General features: G+C 49.5%; 1 protein-coding gene across 3 annotated transcripts in view; it reads left to right on the top strand.

Moving 5' to 3' along the window:
• Positions 1 to 23,457, top strand: part of KAZN (kazrin, periplakin interacting protein) — a 386,173-nt gene that overhangs the window by 32,199 nt on the left and 330,517 nt on the right. The gene's annotated exons all lie outside the window — the stretch shown is intronic.

Raw genomic sequence — 23,457 nt, forward strand, 5'->3', positions numbered from 1 at the left:
CACAAGAAAAAAAATGCTTAGGAGGTCAATGGCTCAGAAATCAGGTTGTGGGGTCCAACTGCTTAAGGTAGAGCTTGGCTTCGCCTTGTGATGCTGCCAGTGAACTTGAACAAGTCCCCAGATCTTCAGGTGTCAGTTTTCCCCTGTAAAATGGCAGGGACGGAGGGGCTAGGCATGGTACCTGCCCCAGAGGGGAGTGGGAGAGGCTATATACTGGCTCTCAGGTCGTTGGTATTGGCTCGTGCTGTGTGGTCAGTAAACATTAGCTTCGTTGGTGTTCTGGTGTTCATGGGCATGGTGATGGAATGGGTTAGTTTCAGCACAAGGTTCGGAAATTCAGAAATCCTCCATGCCATGTCCTAGCATTGGGGCTCCAGGCCAGTCCCTTCCCGGCTCCGACTGGGGTTCCCCCACCCAGCGGACGATGGGAGATCCCTGGCGAGTGCCCAGTCGATGTTGGGCACCTAGCAGGAACTGAGTTGGATTTCCTTCTGCTGCTTCTATTCTTACTACTGTCCTTTGGTCCTGGACTAAGGACTAGATGTCCTTTAGTCCTCCCTGAACAATGCTGCCCCTTGGCCAGGTTCTCTGAAGGGAATGTTGGAAAGGCAGCTCCACCTGAACTTTCCGGTGTCTACCTGCTTCAGGTACAGCTGTGTGTGCTGTAGCTGTGTGAAATGAGCAGACCAGGGGTTCCACCTGGGGCAGTTTGGTCTTGCCTGGGGACCGTTTTGGATGTCACCACTAGGGGGAGGTGCTACTGGCAGCTAGTGGGAGGGGACCAGGGAAGCTACTAAACACCCTACTGTGTGTGGGAGAGCCCCGATCCAAGTGTCAAGAATGCCAGGGCCAAGAAACCGTGCGTGAGATGATGCCCCTGGTGACGGATCTGTTCTCAACACCTTGATTCTACGGTATTTTATTCCATCGATGATGTCTGTTCACACTCAGCTCTGTGGACACATGGAAGCTCGTGGTTGCCAAGTAAAGAAAGGCGTAAGAATATACCTTGCCCCCCACCCTTCAAAACCAACCTCAACAAAACTGTCCCAACCAGAAGAGGATGGGCTGGGAACACAGCAGAAGGGGGGACATTAGTGGGACCCCGGAGTGGTGAGCAGAACACCGAGGGTCTGGGCCCATCTCTGATGCTCCCTAGATGGGGTGGCTTTGGGCAAGTCATCCCCCCCGTCTGGGCTTCAGGTTTCCCCTGTGCGATGAGTGGGTTACGTGGGAGTTACCACTCTGCTCTAAAATTCCTAACTAGAACCTTAAAGTCAAACCCAGTGGCCACCAGTCCTAGATGCCAGTAGAGAATAAATCGGAAGGCAGAGGTCTCTCTGCCTCAGTGATGCTTTGAGCCACGTGGATTGCTGCGGGGGGGGGGGGGGGGGGCGGTTCTGCTTTGCTTCTGTCCCCGAAAACCCTTGGAGCCACGACAGTGACAGCACAGCTGGCAGTGAGCCCTCACTGGGCACCAGCACCATGTGAACTCAGTCCCCATTAGCCCCTCGAGGCACAGGCCCTCATTTCCAGCACCTTCAGACGGGAAAATGGAGGCAAGAGAAGGCTCTTCCTCAGTTGTTGATCTCAGCTGGGAGAGCTGGGCGGCCTGAGGTCAAAGGCTGTTCTCTCCACCACACAGAAGAAGGAGGTGCTCACCCCAGGTTGTAAGAAGCCATTCCTTTCCCAGAGTGCCCACGCCCACGCCTACTGCTCCTCTGGGGCACGGAGAGGCTTAAGATTTTAATTTCCAGGTGATGCTACGTATTGGGGTACAACCCTCCTAGGAGGGGAGAGAGAAGACCGGTGTACATGTTAAGAGGAAATAGCAAGCTAATGCGTTTGTGGGGAAATCCAACCTGAAGTTCAGGCTTTTCACTAGAAGATGAAACCTTAAGAGCTCCAATTTCAAAGGAGGCTTCTGGAGAGGCTGACAGTCAATGCAGAGGCTTCTGGAGAGCCTGACAGTGAATGCCAAGGGTTCTGAGCAGACAGGGCTGCAGGCTGCCTGGAGAGTCCAACGTTTTCCCAACTTCCTCATTCCGTTGTTAACTGGCTGCATACTCTCCATCCGGTGTGCTCCCCACTGCCCCCGGCTGTGTAGTGATGTGCGGTGAATGTGGGACCAGAGCAACCTGTGCAGAGGTGACAAAGTGGGGACTGTCAGGGCCGCTGGGGGCATCATTGTATCCCAGGGACCGCAGTGATAGGAGCTTTCCCGCTGCTGCACCCCGACTACCGCCAGGCACTGAGCTAAGGTATCTGCTTGCGTTACCTTGTTTCAGTGCCGCAACGACCCCAAAGGGCAGGTGGGATTGTCACCCCAGGATTGCCACCCCCAACCCTGATGCTCTGTCGGCGGTCTTGTTACAGAGCAAGGGGGGGGGGGGTGGTTCACTATAAATTATTACAGAAAGGATTCCCCCTTTCTGTCTCTGGAGGTTCCTTCCCCCTACACCCACCTGCTAGGTTCGCAATGCCCACCACCAGAGGAAAGGCGTCTCTCAATGCCAGAGACTGGTGAAAAGGAAGGACACCCTACATACATTTTTCTAATATTTCCTGGACACCCTGAGTCCTGGACCCCATTACAAATCCCTTCCTGGGGCCCTACTCTTGGCTGCACCCTGCTTCACTCCCTCCTTTCAGATTTACAACCACTTTATAATCATATAAAGGACAATGGACGAAGATCTCGTCTTCTTGTAACTGCTTCCGGCTGGACATGGATGTCGTCCTACCTAACCTTGGGTCAGTGGTGCCCTGAAAGGGGGGTGCAGCATGGAGGGAGTCCTTCCTGTAAGGGGAAGGACCTCACAGAATCCAAGTCAGTTGGCTGTCACTGCGAAGTTGCAGGCTCGGTGTCCAAAAGCTGGCATGACTGGACAGTTGGCATCCTCGTCGTATTCTGGAGGTGACAGATTTGGCAAGAGAGTTGGAAGGCACAATTAAATCATAATCACTGAATAACAAAGGCAGGCTCCTAGGCAAAGAATGGCTTATCTGGAGGAAGGTGTACAAACATGCTACACCTATCCAAAACCCTGTGGCTCACTACACTTCGCTCGGCTCAGGGGAATATATCAGGATTTCCCTCCTTTCAGATTTCCGGGCCCTTTCTGTCCAGGATATTTGGACAGAAAAGGGAAAATCAGCTCTGAAGTGAAGCCCACAGACCGCCCGACCCCTTCACCAACCCAACCACCTAGTTCAACCGAACCGTTGAGTCTCGGGGCGATGATGAAGGTGGGCTCCTCAAGTGAGGCCTATACTGCAACCATTCTCTCAGGTAATGAGGTCATAGGCATACGTCCTATGAAAACAGAAAAACATACAGGTTAATTCACTCAACAGTCCCCAAACCAGTCTCTGTGCCTGCGAGACTGTCTTTTGGGAAGACATTCAGTTGCAAGGCCCTCGCTGCAATGACATCTAACAATGGCAATTTGACAGGTCCTTCGTGCCTGTAAATTGAACATCTTCGGTGATGTTACAAACCCAGTTTCAACTTTCAAATGAAAACAAACTTCCAAGACAGTTAGCTGCACGATTCTGATATCCAATACTGAGCATTGTGATTCTCCTTAGACCATGATTTTTCTCCTTAAGATCACCCTCGTTGTTATTAAAGCGACTACTTTGAGTCCAACTTTTAATTTTTCCTGTTTGTTTGCATAAACACACCAAGAGCAGCCTGGATCACCTATGATCTTTAAGTTTGCTTTGCTGGAACTCACACAGGGAACCTTTAGACTGACTTTTTAGTCCGCTCCTAGGGGCACAGAAGCAGAGCCACACATCCGCCACCTGGCTTCGCCTGTACCAGTCATTTCCTTCAAATCCTTGAGGCTTCCGTTGTGCCTACAGGTTCCTTTTTAGCCATCTTTCAGGAAAGCAACCTCCGTTCCTTCCCTGGAAAGACTGCCACGAACCGCACAACCAACCAAGGTACCAGGCTTCTTCTCATGGGCTTTTGCTAGCTTCACGAGTCAATCCCAGTTCCTCAGGGGTTCCTGGTGACAACCAGAACCCAGACATGCCTCCTTCAGTCGTGACATTCCAGTCAAAGTACTGGTTAACAAACCACCATTAATGACTGGTCTTAGTGGATTTATGCAGAGAAACCTTATGTCATCACTCACTCCTTCAGAATGCCAAGTTCTGGAGGGATCAGGTAGGGAGAAAAATACCAAGTGCGATGGAAAATCCTTTTCCTTCTAATATCCACCAAGATTGCATCTCCGTGCCTTATACCTTCCATTACTAACCCCACATAATTTCTTTCCAAAACTTTCATGCCCTTCAGTTCCGGTCTCTTGGACATGCTCCTTTGCCTCAGGCTGAAACACACATCAGGCCCGAATGACCCTTCCTGGGTCCCAAGTGACAAAGGCATTCTCCCCAACCGGTTACAGATGACCTTAACTAGGTCTTCAGGTGACCTTAACTAGGTCTTCAGGTACAGGGGGTTTCTGATCAGAAACACAACCAGTGGCACAGACATGCCCTTCAGGTCTGGTCTCTTGCCAGAGACATGCTCCTTTGCCTCAGGCTGAAACACTTATCAGGCCCAAATGACCCTTCCTGGGTCCCAAGTGGCAAAGGCATTCTCCCCAACCGGTTACAGGTGACCCTAACTAGGTCTTCAGGTGACCTTAACCAGGTCTTCAGCTACAGGGGGTTTCTGATCAGAAACAGAAACAATGGCACAGACATGCCTTTCAGGTCCAGTCTCTTGGCAGAGACGTGATCCTTTGCCTGACCCTTCCTGGGTCCCAAGTGGCAAAGGCATTCTCCCCAACCGGCTACAGGTGATCCTAACAGGTCTCCAGGTGACCTTAACTAGGTCTTCAGGTGCAGAGGATTTCTGATCAGAAACATAACCAATGGCACAGACATGCCCTTCAAGTGACCTTAACCAGGTCTTCAGGTACAGGGGGGTTTCTGATCAGAAATGGAAACAAAATGAAACCACATTCCCATAAAACCAAAAAAACAAGTAGTTGAGGTTTCCTTTCCTCCAGGTTTAAAACTTTCACCTTTCTACATATTTTTACCCATCCAGATTTAACCTCCTTCCCTTTTAATCCCTGCTCCTTTCCCACACTGGGAAGGACTGTACTTAAACTCAGTAGTTAAACTCAGTATCCAGCAGCCAAAAGTCCCTATCACTGCAGGCACCTTCCACTAAAAGTCCCTAAATTCGCAGGGACATCCTGCAGCTTTCTGAAGATTAGACCTTGCAAACGCCCTATAAATCAGATGGTCACCCTTGGACCCCAGTCCGTGACCTTCAGAACCAGAGCTACTCCTATCAGAGCCAGTTGCACAGAGAACCTGACTGCCCACACAGCAGCAACACACAGCCCATAATCTGAAGACAACCCTTAGCCCACCACCTTGTCCAGTTCCAAGGTGGCAGAACTCTCAGGTGACTCATCATCCAAGATGGAGATGCACAAGGTTGACCCATCCTCCACAGTGGGGCACTCACGTGGCTCATCCTCCATTTTACCCAAAATGGTGATGCACCCACATGACTTGATATCCAATCCCCAGCACTCATGCAGGCTCGGCTTACAGAGCATAGGGGCTTGCTTCCTCCCCACACCTGAGTACAAGTTCCCTTAGTGCCACCTGGGCTCGCCAAACCTGTAAGTGAGCAGCCAGGGGCAGCCTGGAAGCAGCACACTAACTGGGAGCAGCACACCAACCAAACCATCATCCACAACTCCATTATCCCGAAGCAGTGCTCAGAAACAAGTCACTTCCCTGCTCCATTCCGTTTCCTTTTCACCTTTCCGGGCGTGATTAGGCGGCCGATGCCCTCAGGAGTGCAGAGAAATTCTCAGAGACTGGGAAAACTCCGAAGTATCTCTCTCCCACACCTGAGGGGGTCGGTCTGCCACGGGCAATTAGCATCCCTTCCTGGTTGCCAAAAACTGTTACAGAGCAAGGGGGGGGTGGTTCACGATAAATTATTACAGAAAGGATTCCGCCTTTCTGTCTCTGGAGGTTCCTTCCCCCCACGCCCACCTCCTACTTTCGAAATGCCCGCCGCCAGAGGAAAGACGTCTCTCAATGCCAGAGACTGGTGAAAAGGAAAGGAATTGTTTATTTAAAAGTTACACAGACTTAGAGTAATGGCTTAATGTCTTCAATAAGATACTAAAGTCCTCTAGAATACCCACAGATGCACAGTCCTTCCCTCTCCCTGTGCCCAGTCCGGGGTACCGTGTCTCAGGAAAGGAAGTAGAAGTCCGTGATTCAGGCTCCCGGCACCATCAGCTGTGTGGCTGCTGCAATCTCCAGTTAATCCAAAGCCATGCGGCACCTTCTCATGGCCCACCAGCAAGAGTCCTCTCTCCCCTTTTCTTCCCGGCAAAGTCTCTCCTGCTGCCTAAGCCGTGTGGCAAAAAGAAGCACTCCAAAACCTCGTGGTCCTCTTCCTTTCCCTTCAGAACCGCATGGTCCTCTCCTTACTTCACCAAAGCTGCCTGATCCTGGCCCTCTTTCTTTCCCCTCAGAACCTCGTGGTACTCTCCTCTTTTACTTCAGAACCACATGGACCTCTATCTATCTACTTGCTCCAGAACCTCGTGGTTCCCCCATTTACTTCAGAGCGCGTGGTCTACTCCCTATTTACTTCAGAGCCGCATGGCCTACTCCTTTCTCCCCCAAAACCTTGTGGTCCTCCCCCTTCTATGGCTGCCACACCTAGGTTTAAATCCCAGCACCCATCTTCCTTTGCAGCCCCATTTCCGACTCCTCCTACAATCAGTTACACCTGCCAGCATCCCCGTATTCTTCCAGCTTTACTGGGCTGCCATAGTAAGTCTGGGCAGGTGTGGCCCCATGGCATGGAGCCAATCATCTCCAAGCTCTCACCCAGGCCCTGTAACCAGGGGGAGTTGCTTCCTAGACCCATCTTGGGTGGAAGTCACTCCCATCTCCCTGGCTCAAAGCAGGGCCACAGCTATTTAACATATCCATGAAACCAGTTAAAGGTTATAGATATGTTAAATGACTGTGCCAGGGGTTAGCTGCAAAGCTCTTGCTACCCAAAACAGCTCTGAATGGCCCTGTTCCATGTGTCCCATCCCCCCTGGCTCAGGCCTGTGGGGGTGAGGACATTCTACATACATTTTTCTAATATTTCCTGGACACCCCGAGTTCTGGACCCCATTACAAATCCCTTCTTGGGGCCCTCCTCTTGGCTGCACCCTGCTTCAGTCTGGCTCCCCAGAGGGCCCACAGATGGGGCGGGGGAGAGAAAGGGCCCCCTGCTCGGCCTCTCCATTAAACCTTAGTAGGGCGAAGCGTAAACATCCCTGCTGAGGTGCCTCCTGCCACTTCCCAAGATGGAAATGAAATGACCAGCTGTAAAACTGTGACACGTTGTACAAACCAGCTTAATGGCTTTCCAAAACATTAAAAATTAATATCGAGCATCAACACTTTTAGTGGTCAGATGTCCCCTGTGGAGCTCCATGTCTAGGAGTTGTCCCTGTAGGAGACTTTGGGGACCATGGCTGCAGGCCTGTCGGGTGGTGTGAATTCCTGGTGGGGCAGAGGCCTTTTGGGAAGAGAGCTGGGCTTAGATGGCTCCGGCAAGAGGCCAAGTAGCTTCCAGCTTCCCAGTCCCCTGGTCTGTGCTCTCTCCAGCTGTTTGTTAATTCCAGCGGGGGTTTTTTTTTGGGGGGGGGGTTCCTACAACCCCAGCTTGTTCCTCCTTTTTTTAATCCCGTAGGCAACACAGACAGTAGGGCTGTCTGCGGCCGCTGGGCACTCTCTCAGACCTCTCTCCTTTGATTTTCTGAGCTGTCCAAGGCAAGGAGGCGAGGCTCACGTTCCCAGGGGCTGCCTATTACTGCCTGTGGGGTGTCCCATCTCCCTGGACCAGCCTCGAATCTTCCTGCCTTCCAGAATTTGTAATTCCCTGCTCCCCACTGCCCCATCCCAATGAGGGAAGGGAGAGGTGATATGCAGTGATCTCCTGAGGTCTCTCTGTCAGGCGCCTGGTGGCCAAGCATCCCAAGTAGAGGTGGAGGAGGACGGAGGGACCACAAATGCAGCTCAGTATCCGGAAGGCTGCAAAGGTGGTTCAAGAAATACTCTTGGGTGGTCGGGCCTGAAATAGCAGTATTTTTTAAAACCCAATCTGCGGGAAAACTTGGAAAGAAAAGAGCAGTGATCCCTTCCACCGAGAATGTGCTTTTTTCCGAGGAGCCGCAGTTGTGTGGATGCGGGTAGACTTTTTACACGGGGACAAGTTCTTCCAGCATTTTTATCTGCAAGTTCGGAGACAGTCGGGCACATAGGTCCTTTCAGCAGAACCTGCCTTAGGCACTTAACCTTTCGTGGCTCAGGCACCCCAAGACAAAAAAAAATGGCCCAAATGAAAGAACAGCTCAAAGCTCCAGAAGAAATACAACTAAGTGATGAAGAGATAGCCAACCTATCAGATGCACAGTTCAAAACACTGGTTATCAAGATGCTCACAGAATTGGTTGAATCTGTTCAAAAACCAGATGAAAAAATGAAGCCTATGCTAAGAGAAACAAAGGAAAATGTACAGGGAACCAATAGTGATGGGAGGGAAACTGGAACTCAAATCAATGGTGTGGACCAGAAGGAAGAAAGAAACATCCAACCAGAAAAGAATGAAGAAACAAGAATTCAAAAAAATGAGAAGAGGCTTAGGAACCTCCAGGACATCTTTAAACATTCCAACATCCTCATCATAGGGATACCAGAAGGAGAAGAGGAAGAGCAACAAATTGAAAACTTATTTGAACAAATAATGAAGGAGAACTTTCCCAATCTGGCAAAGGAAATAGACTTCCAGGAAGTCCAGGAAGCTCAGAGACTACCAAAGAAGCTGGACCCAAGGAGGAACACACCAAGACACATCATAATTACATTAGCCAAGATTAAAGATAAGGAGAGAATCTTAAAAGCCACAAGAGACAAGGGGACAGTTACCTACAAAGGAGTTCCCATAGGACTGTCAGCTGCGTTCTTAAAAGAAACTTTGCAGGCAAGAAGGGGCAGGAAAGAAGTATTCCAAGTCATGAAAGGCAAGGACCTAGATTGCTCTATCCAGCAAAGCTTTCATTTAGAATGAAAGGGCAGATAAAGTGCTTCCCAGATAAGGTCAAGTTCAAGGAGTTCATCATCACCAAGCCCTTATTATATGAAATGTTGAAGGGATTTATCTAAGAAAAAGAAGATAAAAAAATATGAACAGTAAAAATGACAGCAAAGTCACAGTTATTAACAACCACACCTAAAACAAAAACAAAAGCAAACAACTAGAACAGGAAAGAATCACAGAAATGGAGATCACATGGAGGGTTATCAGCAGGGGAGTGGAAGGGGAGAGAGCGGGGAAAGGTACAGGGGGAGGTTAAGAATAGTATAAGAAATGTAGAAGCCAAAGAACTTATCTGTATGACCCATGGACATGAACTATAGGGGGGGAATGTGGGTGGGAGGGGCTGTGCAGGGCGGAGGGGAATAGAGGGGGGAAAATGGGACAACTAATAGCATAATCAATAAAATATATTATTAATAAAAAAAAACCAATCTGCTGCTCAGCTCAGTTTAAAAACACCCCTTTATATTTTAGATAATAAAGCTCAAAATTATTCACTATGTTAAGTGATGTTTAATAAAATTATGGTCTAATGAGCTGCCTAATTTGTGTTTGCCGGGATTCAGCCGCCTGGGACCTGCCGGAATGTGTCGGGTGCTGTAGATTCAGTCACAGGTGGAATGAGTCCCTGTTCTGTGGCTGCGGGAGAGGCAACAAGTTGGGATTTTCATCATCCCATTGGCGGCCTCTAAAACGCCCGTGCCTCTTCCTGCTGGCACACACACAGGGTCGGCGGAGGTCCAGAGCCGTCTGTGATGCCGGGACTCTCTGTCCTTGTAGCTGGGAGCAGGGGGCAGGCGTGGGAGATGTTCGTTGTACTTGGTTTCTGTGCTGGGTAATTAATTATTTCTTAATAGTTTCCAGAAGTGTCCGTCTAGTGCTTTGATGGTTCCTGGGCAAAACTCCTAAGATATATAATTTGATAGGATTGCACCCTTTTGTTTAAAGCTTGGCCCAAACAGAAATTTTGCAACCTGTGTGTGACCCAGCAGTCAGGCTGCCCCTGGGCCTTTGCATGTGCTTTTTGCTCTGCCTGGATAACCCTTTGTCCTCACTCTCCATTCCTTCACCACCATCCCTTTCATCATATTGATGCCTATTCTTGCTGTAGGTCTCAAATTAAACGCCGCTTTGTTGAGAAAGGCTAACCGAGCTCCCGGGTCTCTGTTCTGCGTCTGTGCTGTGGCCAGTACATTTCTCTCCATCGCGTGGTTCTGCCTTTCTCTGAGCTGGCTGTACTCGGGCAGGCTCTCTCTTTAGTGGCATAATGGGTATGGGTACCTGTGAACTCATGTTCCTCAGGTGAACCCCAAGGTCTCATTCGCAGAGGTTCCAGCAAACATCCTGGGTCATTTCCCCACCAGTGAAGCAATTCCACCGTGAGTCTGACTGGCCAGGCCTGGGTCATAGAGCTAAGAAGTGAAACCTGTCGTCTCAAACCGTGCGGTTTTATCCCAGTGATGCACAGAGGTGGTACTACCAGAATCAGGAGGCACACTTAGATTATTAGTACCACAGTTAGATGGGATGCTGGGCAGGCAGACACCTCAGCTGGCCAGTTTAGCTCCCAGTGGCCCACTGGACACCTAGGCGAGTTTTGTGAGAGACCCGTATGTCTTTCTGCATCAGACCTGTCTGGATTTGCCAAGGATGACAGAAGATCCAAAATAACAGTTGTCCAAGTGAAAAAGACACCTGTCATTCTTTCCCTCAAGAGCCAAAGTGGACAATCCAGGACTGGCCTGAGGGCTGAGCCCTACAGAGTCTTCCCGTGCATGTCCATCAGCTCTGCACCGCACCACACCTACAGCCTGGCCGTAACCTTGAGGGCCAAGACGGTTCTCCAGCGGTCACAACCCCACTCCAAGACGCAAGACAGAAGAGGCTAGAGGAAGGAGCGGAGGAGGTACAGCAGCTGACCGTTAGCACCGCATCCTGTCCATACTCTGTTGACCAGAACTTGGTCATACGGCCGCCCTTAGCAACAAAAAAAGCTAGGTGTGGCCATGAGCCACTCAAAAGTTCTGTTGCGCCAAAAGCACACTCCATAAAAGACGAAATTGGTAAATTAGACTTTATCAAAGTTAAAAACTTTTCCTCTGTGAGAGACACTGGTCAGAGAATGAGACAACAAGCTGATGATTTGGAGGATAGAACTTGCCTGTCACAGATGCTACAAAACACTTGTATCCGGAATAAATAACGAATTCTCATAACTCAGTGGTAACAAAACCACCCAGTTTTTAAAATGGGCCAAAGACTTGAACAGAAACGTCATTGAAAATGCAGGACAGATGACAAGTAAGCCCACTGAGGAGATGTCCCACATCATTGGTTACTAGGGAAATGGAAATTAAAATCACAGTGAGCTACCACAACGCACCTGTTAGAGCGGCTAAATTGAAATTCGGGCAACACCAAATGCTGACAACGATGCAGAGCAACTGGATCTTTATGAGAAGGTAAAACAGTACAGCGACTGTCCAACCCAGTTCGGCAGTTTCTTACAGAGTTAAACATATAACCACCAGGTAACTTGACAGTCTCACTCCCAGATTCTTATCCTAGAAAAATAAAGACTTACCTTCAAGCCCTGGCTGGATAGCTTAGTTGGTTAGAGCATCGTCCCGATACACCAGAGCTGTGGCTTCTAATACCAGTCAGGGCACGTATGAGAAGTAACCAAGAAATGCATAAATAAGTGGAAAAAGTGATATTTCTCTCTCCCTCTAAAGTCAATTAAAAAACAAAAAGACTTACCTTCACAGAAAACCCTGTACATGAATGCTTATGGCAGATCTATTCCTAATAGCCCCAAACTGGAAACAGTTCCAACGTCCATCAGCAGATGAATGGATGTACATCCACACGATGGAAAACTGCTAAGAAATGAAAAGTCACGATTTATCGATACATGAAACACCTTGGGTGAATCTCAAAGGCATTATGCTGAGTAGGGAAAAAAATCCCCAAGTCCCAAAAGGTTACATGCTGTACGACTCCATTTATAGGGCATCATGCAGAAGACAGGACCAGAGTGATGGAGAGGAGGTGCATGGTTGCCCAGGGCTAGGGGCGGGGCACAGGTGTGACTGTGAGGGACAGTACCAGGAGATTTTGGGTGATAGAATGGTTCTATTTCCTGACTGTGTGGTGCTGGTCACTTGAATCTATACATATGTTAAAATATGTAGAATTGTACACCCCTCAAAAGTTCATCTTCTTGTAAAAAGTGCTTGTACTGTGGTCGGAGGTGGTGTGGAGATGGGGTGGGGGCATTAGGCATCTGATCCGACAGCTTTTGCCTTGTTTTCCAGCACATTCCCATTGTTGGGCTAGAGCAGGGCTTCTCAACCCCCAGAGCTGTTGACATACGAGGCCAAATAATTCTTTGTTTGGGAGCGGACCTATGCATTGTAGGATATTTGTGTCATCCAGCCTCCACCCACTAGATGTCAGTGCCATCCCCCATCCTGGGTGTGACAACCAAAAATGTCTCCAGACTTTGACCAATGTTCGCAGGAACCCACTTGCCCCTGGTTCAGAGCCACTGGATGAGTCTGTCTGTCTTCCTTGCCACTGAATAACCTCCAGTTGGTTGTTTCCTTTCTCAGAGACGGGAAAGTCTCTGCTTTCCTCTCTGTCTCCACCGCCTGTTTTGGGACAGCTGCCCAACAATTCACAAGGCGGAAGTCGGATACACCTGAAGCCAGGGCCCTGGGGCACATGATACTGCTGAGCTTCTGCTCCTTGCAGTTGGGGGCAGCTGTCCCAAAGGCCCCAATTCTCCATATCCTCTCTCTACACCCATGTCACCCCCATTTTGTCCCCATATCCATTACCTGGCAAAAGAAGACTGAGTCCCAAGTATTATTGCTTCCAAGTGGGGGATGTAAAGCCTACACTTCAGTTCCATCTTAAGCTATAGGTAGGTCCCTCTGCTCCTTTTAAAGCGTAGAGAAGCCATTCCACTGTTTAACTACAGAAGAGTAACATACTTTAATAATCATACCCCGGGGCATAGTTCTTCCTGTTGCATGAAAAAATAATTGTCAAAACAGCCAGTAGCCAGTTGAAAAATTATGTAAAGGCGATGAAAAGAAATCCAAATTCACACTCCTTCCCATCACGCTGAACCACCTTTGCTACGGTTCTTATTTTGCACACTCCCCAGCCTGGGGTGAATATCGTGGAGTCCACCAAGTCTGTATATCAGAAGGGCTTTACTTATTCCACAGGTGGCCCTGGAGTAGGAGCTAGAGAAGGACCAGTTCACTTCTGTCTTTGACTTAGTATCCAGTAATGGAGTTTACTGGGTGGTCTTAAAACCAGGAGATCAGAGCAGAAGTTCCTTTCGGACGGTGCTTGCTGACCCCGAGCTGGTGAGCAAATGAAGGAGCGGGCCAACAGGAAGCCTCCACGAACTAGTTAATGGGTCCGGGCCAGGTCTGGAGACTGAAGTGCCTTCTTACTTCTACACAGTTGTCGGCACCCGGGAATCGGGGCGCTACGTGGTCTAGTTGTGTTTGTTTTTGATACACGCTATCAACCGGAATCTTTATTTGGCCCCATCTGATTTGCAAATCCTGCAATGAATTCAGATGGAAAAGATCAAGTCTGCAGGCTAGGTACATCCCAGGGCTCAAGAGGTGTGACTTCCCCCCATGCCAATCCTCCCAAGGTCAGCTCCACAGGAAGCCTGGGGAGGAAGCTTAGCGGGAAGTCCAGCGTTGTTACTGGGTCAGCAATCAGCCTCCATGGGTGTTCTCTCTCCTCCCAGTCCTCATGGGGCTTTCCTTCCCAGCTGGCCTTTCCGTTCCTCTGCTGCCCCAACGGTCCAACCAAGATGAGAGTGGGTCCCTCCTCCCCTCCGCTAAAGCAAATGAAGATGGAACTTTCCCGTAGGCATGGTTTAACCCTGCCCAAGATGAAACGCCCGAGTGAAGGAAGCAGGGTGTGAAGTTGTATGGACAGAACGATCCCATTTATGTGAAAATCGCTACCAAGAAATTGAGGTTGTAAATTGGGACAGCCACTGTGGAAAGCAGTCTGGAGGTTCCTCAAAACACTGAATATGACCCAGCACCCCCTCTTCTGGGTGTCCATCCAGAAGAAATGAGTTCACTGTCTCAAAGAGATATCCACAGCGCCCCCCCCATGTTCATTGCAGAATTATTCATAATTCTAAAATGGAGAAACACCATAAGTGTCCATCAAGGGATGAATGGATAAAGAAACTGTGTCCGGGGTATATTCCATATGGAATATTACTCAGCCATCACAAAGAAGGAAGTCCTGCCATTTGTGACTACACAGATGGACCTTGAGGGTTGTGCTGAGTGAAATAAGTCAGACAGAAAGACAAATACTCTATGATCTCACCTGTATGTTCATGGAAACAGAGAATAGATGGGTGGTGCCAGAGGCAGGCGGTGGGGGTAGGGATGGGGGCGGGGGAACGCAAGAAGGTAGTCAAATGGTCCAGACTTCCAGTTGTAAGATAAATAAACCCTGGGAATCTAAGGTACAGCATAGCAATTGTAGTTAATAATACTATATTGTATGTTTAGAAGTTGCTAAGGTGGGAAATCTTAAAAGTTCTCATCACAAGAAAAAAATGTGTTACTATGTGAGGGGGTTGGTGTTAACCAGACTTACTGTGGTGGTTGTTTTTCATATGCACATATATCAAATCCTCATGTTGTACATTTTAAACTAATGCCATGCTTTGTATCAATTATGCATAGAAAAAAGGCTGGAAGGAAACATGGCAAAATGTTGATGATGGTTAGTTCCGGGCATGGGAATGGAGGTCACGTTTTCCCTCAACTTCCTTATATTTTTCAAGGTTTTCATGCTGGGATGTGCTTATAATGGAAAACACTTTTTAAAGGAAACTTACTAAGTGAGAAACATAACAAAGACAGAAGGTTCAATAGTGACATTCTGGGAATGTCTGTTCTTTGATAGGTATCCACAGGCTTATTTGACGCGCCCACCCGCGGGGCATCTGGTCTCCGCAGGTCTGAAGTGGCGTGGGCTCGTCCCCCGCCGCACGTGTCCCGGATGAGCGTTGCAGCGGGGCGGGCTGGGCCTTTCCTGGTGGAGCTCTGAGCAGGAGGGGTTGGAGCTGGGACACCTCGGAGGCGAGCACTTCTCAGTCCCTTGTTAAGCATAGGGACAGAACCCTGAAGGACAGGGCTTTCCTTCCATGAATGAGTGTTTAAGGAGAGTCAAAGAGTGGGTGTCACTCTTGTAAAAGTGGAAAAATAACAGAGCTGGTGAATACAAAGTACACACAGTTGGTCACCTCCCTTTGGGAGCGGGCCTCTCCCCTGGGTGCTTTGCAAAGGCTCGAGCTGAGTCTTTGGGGCAGGAGGCCATCCTGCCCTGCACGAGACACCTCTGTTCATATCATCATGTGGAAAATAGACACTTGGATGCACCCAGTACTTTTATGTTGGCAGCAGAGGAATTTGAATTAACTTATTAGTTCTGGCTACATGTTCAAGTTTTCCAGAATCATTCCCTGAACCACTCAGAATAATGACGCATGCCCTGTCCTCTTTGCCATTGGACTGAAGTGTGACAAGGCAGAGATCTGTCACCTCAGTGCAGACTCCACGTCATTGCTCTGATGGTGGCCAGGCCCTGAGTTCTTCGGCCCCGTGAAGTTTTGATCTGATTGATTTGTTGGCCACAAGCTGACTGCACGTTTTGACTACTAGAGTGACCAAGGATGTTTATAAACACTTGCAGCCCAAGGAAGGTCTTAGGATTTGCCAGTTGGCACATTCACAGAAACGCTACTCTCCTAAGGATTCACTTTTAAAACTGATTTTACAGGTTGTCCTTTGAAATCCTAAGGGCCACCAGACTGGGCGCACGTGGGTTAGGGAATCAAAGAGAACACAAATCGGCCCTGGCGGGTGTGGCTCAGGTGGAGTGTCGTCCGTAGACTGAAGGGTCACGGGTTCAGTTCCTGGTAGAGATGTGTACGAGAAGGCAATGCATCAATGTTTCTCTCTCACATTGATGTTTCTGTCTTCCCCTCGCTCTCTTCCTCTCTCTGTGAAAGCAATGAAAAAAATGTCCTCAAGTGAGGATTTAAAAAAAAAAGAGAGAGAAGATAGGCATCCGGCCCCCCAGCACTGCCCACCCACATGGAGCTTGCTGGAGTAAGAGGTCACCCGTCGCTCCACAGGTCACTGCAGGTCGGGTGGTGTTCCTAACCCTGTGCATCCGGGATGCAGAGGAAGCTGCCACAACATATTTGAAATTCAGAGCACCACGTTTGTTCTTTAAATGACCGAATTAGGCACGATCCCAGTTAGAGCTAACGCACTTCCTGGTGATTCCTCATCCCACTTTGAACTTGCCACACTTGGCTCTGTGAACCCTGAGAAAGGAGTTATTGTTGAAAATGGAGCGTTGTCTTCACTAGCCGTGGTGTCTAGAAGAAATATTTAGACTTGCCTTGGTGGCTGGAGGTCCCAGGCTTCCTTTATTCTCTGTGTGTGTGTGGGGGGGGGGGGGGTGCAGTGTCTCTGCCCACGTGAGCGTCCTGTCAGTTTGCCTTAATGACTAGGGAGATTCTCTTTAACTTCAGTGTCTGCCTCCCCTGTTAGTGACCTGAGACCACAGGGATAAGAAGTGAGGAATCAGCCCTCCTCCTCTTAACCTTTGTACCAGACAGAGGGGGGCTGTCAATCCTGGAAGGCAGTGTCGACCCCGCTGCCAACCCCCACCAGGCAGGGACCACCTGATACAAAATCGTTAACTTGATCTTGATGAGCATTAGTCTGCGGAAGCATCGTCAAAAAGAACAACACTGAGTTGATTAGATTTACTTTCCAAGATTTTGACGGGACCTCTTTTTCCAAGAGGACGATTGCAGCATCCGTGTGAGCTTTTGCTTGGTCTTGGAAGAAAAGAGAAATCATAATGTCGCCCGTGATTCTGACGGTTGGCCACGTGTCTTTGCCGGCCCTGACTAAAGGGCCAGTGTGCCTGAATCTGGAGGCCCGGCTCACCTTTTCACCTTCCGTACAGGAGACAGGGGTCATTGAATGATGCGGGTGACCCCGTGAGATGCTTTCTCAGTGGAAATAGCCCCCACAAGAGGAACATCTTCCAGCCCTCTGTACTTGGCCTTGGTTGGCTTTAAATGAATTCCAACTAGAGCAGGACGTTTTGGTACTGCAGTGAGGCCGCACCTCGGGGCCAGCTTGAAGAAGGAAAATCAAAAATTAAAATAAGCCAAGTAGCAGCAGACAGATTTTGTGTAGGAAGCTGTATCTTTCTGTGTACAAGGACTTACCCCAACCATGAAATTGCGATTCTGTTTTGAACCGATGACAAGTGCCCTTCACTTTAAATAACTGTCCACATCCTTGAAAACTTGTGTGGAATTTTAACCCAATTTGCTTTCATTTAAAGTGGCCATTACAGAGTCATCGAGATGTCTTCACTCTTTGTTATTTCTCGGCTGGCTGGGGCTGGGCGTTTTCTGCCTTCGTCCTCCCGTGCTCCTCACTGTCAGTGCCATCTAATGTATTGGTTGGGCCTGCCACCCACCCACTGCTCTGTCCATCCATCCGTCCATCCAGGAGACACTTCTTGGCTGTCTGTGCACCAGGCCATGTACCAGCCTCGTGATTATTCAGTGGGGGCCACTTCGCCCCCTTGGGGCTATGTCTGGAGGCATTTTCAGTTGTCACACTGGAAGTGAGGAAGTGTTACTGGCGTCTAGTGAGGAGACCTCAAGGATGTTGCTCAATGTCCACAATGCACAGGGCGGCCCTGACAACAGGGAGTTATTCGATCCACGCGGAGAATGCCAAGGTTGAGACGTTCTGCCGACTCAGAGACAGATAACTGAGCACCTGGCCCTACAGAATTCCCAGTATTGCAGGGGAAACCAACCTACATAGGGAAGTTGTGCTGATGCCACAGGTGAGGTCATGGGTCTGTCCCACCGCTTCTCCTTTGGAGAGTGTGGTTCAGAAACGAGTCCCTTCCTGGATCTATGACATTCTTTTCTGGAGTGGTCTCTTAGGATTTGGAAATAGGGAAGGAGGTTGGATGCCAAAAAGGGTCGCAGATACAGGCATGGGACATGTTGTAGGGTGAAGGTTGTTGGAAGCTGGAATGTGGGTGAAGCCTCCGAGGCACAGGTATCAAGTTTGTACACCTGCAGGAACCAGGCTGACCAGGGCGTTGGTACACGGTGGCTGACACAGCTCCCTGGGGAGTGTTGGGGACTGTGGCAAACCTCAGAGCAGCTGAAGTAGGCGGCAGCTGCAGTCAGCTGTCCCCATCGAGAACACAAGCCTGGAGTGACCAGATCCTTCAGATATGTTGAAAAAAGTGAGAAGCCCAGACTTGATATGAAATCTCCTGAGTTTTAAATGTAAGCATCTAATTCAATATTTGTTTTAGAACAAAACCCCAAAGCGCTACTCAGGCCAAACAATACCTCTGCAGACTGCACCCCATAGTCTTGATGTTGGTCCTCAGGGGTAAATGGGTGAAGGCGTGTGACATCCAATATGGCACCTGGGAGACAGTAGGTGCTCGATAAACACCAGTCAAGAGTGATTACCTGAATCAGGCCTATTGACATTTTTGTTGGCCTGAGCACCCATGACCCTTGGGGCTGGACAATTCTTTGTTGTTGGGGCTACCTGTGCACTGTAGGCTGTTTAGCAGCACCCCTGGCCTCCACCCACAGATGCCGGTAGCACCCCCCTCACCCCTAGGGGTGCCAACCAGAATGTTTCCAGACCTTGCCAGCAAAGCCTTTGCCCAGCTAGTGACGATATAACTCAATGCCGTGAATTCTCAGCTACGGTCTTCTGGTGGGTGGGTCCGCCCCAGGTAGAGAATCAGAAAGAACATCTCTATCACTCTAAATCCTCCTGCCTCCCCGGGACAAGCACCCCGGACAGAGGTCATTTTGTGGCTCTGTGCTGCTTCAGAAGCCTGGGGAGCTCCACCTTTCAATGCCTGAGTGTTTGGTTACTGTTTACAGAGGCGTTTGGAAAGACCAAGCGTGCTCACACCTGCCCACAGGCTGGCCCGCCCAGCTGCTGGAAAGGCGCTGGAAGAATAGGCCCTCTTCTCCGGGGACCCCAGCACCACCTGTGTGTCCACAGAGATGGCGGGCCGCCCTCTCACCCAGGTCTTTGGTGGAGTCATAATGAAAGCAGCAGCTGTTAGCTTTGCAGAGCCAGTGTAAACCCTTTGCTGACCCAGGCAGGTGACTCTCAACTTGAGCCTGAGAGCCACCTGTGGGGCCAGTGAAAAGGGACTGCTGGGCGCCCCCTCCCGCACACCCCACACCAGAGTATCTGACTCAATGAGTCTGAAGGGAGTCCAAGAATTTGCATACTGTACCGGTTCCAAGGGGCCGTTGCAGCTGCCGGCTCAGGGGACCACACCTTGAGGACCAATCACCTTCCCCCCTCCACCTGGTTTCTCCTGCACCAGGTGTAGAGAAAGAACGGCCCGTTCAGCTCATTCTGGGTTCTCTACCTGGGGCTGACCAACCCACCAGCAGATGACAGCCAGGTACTCGTGGCATTGAATTAAATTGTAACTGGCTGTGTAAGTACTTGGCTGGTTCAATAAAGTGAATTTATATGCCTACCAGCTTCTTTGTTTTTTAATTATTTTTCTCACTCCCTTGATAGTGTAGTATATTTGGACAGGTCTCCCAGTCATTAGAGTGAATTAATGAAATCCCTCTTTATAGGTTTTTGTTTGTTGGAGCTTAACAGAGATGGTTTAAATCACTGGACGTGGAGCAGCCTTCTCTGGCGAGTGCGTGCATAATGTTTCATTCTAAGCAGGCTTAGCTGCTGGGATAGATAGAGATTAGAACAATTTGCTTCTGGGAAACTGACATTTTGGGAGCTCTGATACAGAGTTGTTTTTCCAAAAAGGAAAGCTTCCTACATTTTGGTTCAGTCCTAAATAATTTAACTTCAGGTGCCTATGTGCTGGTAAGGTCCTGGGGGGTGGGGAGCAACCACTGGGGTCTGGGGGGCTTCAGGTCGGGACAGAGCTGTGTGCTTATCCCAGTCTGCCGGGACTGTCCCAGTCGGAGCCCTGAAGGTCAACCCTGGGAGGCCCTCCGCCCCCAGGAATTGGCCGGTTGGTTAGCCCAGTGCAGAGAAGGGTGTGGCTGGATGCTCCAGGCAGGCAGAGCTCAGGAGATCTCAAAATACTGGCTTGGCCAAAAAGTCTGTTTAGTTCTTTGCATAAAATAAAAGATGCATTTTTCTTTTTCACCAATAACTATTGATTTGGGTATTTTGAGGATGTTGACTATCTCCCGCTATTGTCTTCTAGTGGGTAGAGGCCAGGGCTGCTGCTAAACATCTTCCAATGCATCAAACAGCCCCACAGCAAAGAATTATTTGCCCAAAATGTCAACAGTATCAAGAAACTTCGCAAACCACTTTTGACACGTTCGATCGGTCACGGCGCCTTCTCCACACACGGCACAAATCTTTTTCTTGTGTTTCAGTTGCATTCTTACCTTTCTTGAAATAATAAAGCATAAGGTTACATATCTCCTTCCATCTTCAATGTTAAAATGGCTGCACAAAAATTCACCAATTTTGATTTTTTTTTTTAAATGCACCCTGGTATGACAGCCGTCACAATAAAATCTAACAAAACTGATTCAAATGAAGTTAAAGACAACTAAGCGCTATTAGAGCCCTCATATGGAAAAAACCAAACGAACTTTTTGGCCAACCCACTCGCAATACCAATAATTCTCGCCCAAGTTTAATACTCGCAGACCAGATACTTGGTCTGTGTGTCTCATTTCATCCCCAAAAGAATGCAAAACAGGGCTGTTCCACCTTTTCACAGGTGAGGGGAGCCGAGGCTCAGAGAGTCCCATGGCTGCCGCCATGACCCCAGACAGGGAAAGCAGAGCCGGTCCTGGTCAAGGGCCAGGCCGTCTCACCCTTGATGGTGCCAGCCTCCCGGGGGCTTGTTCAAATGCAGAGGTCTGGGCCCCCCCCCTTCTGATTCAGTAGGTCTGCATTGGGGCCCAAGAATCTGCATTTCTCATGGGTTCCCAGGTAAGGCGGATGCTGCTGCTGGTCCAGGGGCCAACTTTGGGAACACTGAAGGGCTGTCCCACTCCACCTGTCCTGGGGAAGGCTAGCTGTCACCTGCGCTGCATGGGAGACCTGAAGTATGCCCACCCCGAGCATTCCTGAAGGTCGGGCTTTGCCGGGTATGGGCTCTCAGGCCGAGTCTTAGGCTCCCCGATGCAGGCGCCAGGTGACCCCAGGTGAAACCCTCCTCAGAGCAGGTCTCAGGCTCTGTGTCCTCAGACCCAGGTGGGGTCCACTGTGGCAGCTTGAGGCCAGCTTCTCAAGCCAGTGTGGTCACCCAGTGAGGACCGCCTCCCCTTTATCGACCCCGATTGTGAGGGCAGGAAGAGCCGGCATCCTTAGTCAAAGTCCTTGCCCCTGTAGGTTTTTGACACCCGTGTGAAACTGGGTGGGGACGCCTGTGGGGACTGGCAGTGGTCAGGAGTGGGGTCAAAGTGTGTTCTGAATGCAGAGCGGGCTGGTGCAGGGGGGCTGCTGCTCCTTCGCCCTGGGACTGTGGGTGCTCCACAGATTCCCCGTGCTCCCACAAACACCCTCCCTGCGAGGGCCTGCGATAACGTATAAACAGTGCTGGCATGAAGTACGCACTACATAAAGGTGAGCTGGATTTTTATCCTCGTGATCCTTCACTGTTTAACCAATGCCAAGCCTCAGTTTCTCTGTCTGTGGAAAGGGAACAAAATGGTAACATAGCTCACCGTGGAAGGGGAGGGTCAGAGGAACCCGTGTAGAAAGCCCTGAGCCCAGAGCCTGAAAACCTAGGGAGCCCTCAGGAAATGCCGGCTGTCATTGCTATCACCTTCCTAGGCCCGAGACCGTTGAGCATCTTATAAAAACTGTGGACTTGGGAAAATACATACATAATGATACATGAACATCAGTCAGGGACTTTGGCTGCTAAACCATCTCTCGAACTGGGTTTAGAATCTTGGCAGGGAAAGGCTGCTCAAAACAAGTCACTTAGGTCACTGTCCACTGGTGAGTTCTCTGTATCCTCACAGTCTCTCTCTCCACCCCATGGTCCCCTCCAGCAGCCCCCCACTGCTGTCTTGACCAGGATGTCCTCCGCATGCTGCTTCAGGGCACCCCAGGTAACCCTCCAGGCGACCCTGGAGTTGTCCCAATGTACGAGGACAGTGTAGAGACTGGCGAGAGCTTCTACTTTGACCTGCTTTGGCACTATTTATGTTTCAAAGGAGGCTGCCAGAAAAAGGTAGAATCTAGCCAAAGGAATGTATTACTAATGGTGGAATTTGACCTATTTCTATAGATCATCAAAGAGAAGAGATGCCATTTAACCTTGATGAAATCTAGGACACAATATATTTGGGGGGAGGAGGGGTGTGGATGTAATAATGGGGGGAAGAATGGAAAGACAAGGGAATGAAAATCATCCATTTCCTAGCCTCTCTGCTCACCTTTAAGCCCCATGAGTTCCTTTTCCATTCTTGCTCAGGCAGCACTATATGTTGTATCCGTTATAGTAGGTGGAAATTTCTAGAATTTCCTTGGTCTTGCCTGGAGAAGTACAATTTTCTGTTTTTCTGTAAACATTGTACAAGATGAACAAAGCATTCCGAGCCGCCCTGAATTGGATAGATCATCTTAAAGCAAGTTGACTGCTTCTGGAAACCGTGATCCCTGTTGGCCCTACAACAAGCAATTTTCAAACAAGGCAGGTCCTAGCATCTGGGAAGACTGGCTGTTTCCTTGGTTGCCAGGGAAATCTTTTCGAAATGGAAAACCCCCTACATCCCAGCCCCCAACAATCTCCAAAACAGTTGGCATTCTTAAAAAAAAAAAAAAATTCAAACACCAAAAACAATAGACAACATAAAACCCAACACATTACTGTACATTAGGAAGGTTTTTTTCCCCAACTAAAGGGATGAAAGGGCATCATTATTTTGTTTTCAAATGTGTTTAAGAACCTGTTATTAAAACGGAATTAAGCCCAAGTCCCAGGGCAGCAGCTCTGTGAGTACCCGGAGATAATCTAGATAATGCGATTAGCACTGCCCGAACCGGGGAGGGGAGGGGAAAGACGGAGGCGGAGCTGGAGCTCTGCTGAGCCTCTGCTGACTGTCCGCCAGCCTGTGGCCCAAACACAGGCATCTTGCTCTCCCCTCGATGGTGCCACGACCCCTGCCATCCCAA

This window comes from Desmodus rotundus, chromosome 3 (genome assembly GCF_022682495.2).
Source record: "Desmodus rotundus isolate HL8 chromosome 3, HLdesRot8A.1, whole genome shotgun sequence".
In the NCBI taxonomy this organism is placed as follows: domain Eukaryota; kingdom Metazoa; phylum Chordata; class Mammalia; order Chiroptera; family Phyllostomidae; genus Desmodus; species Desmodus rotundus.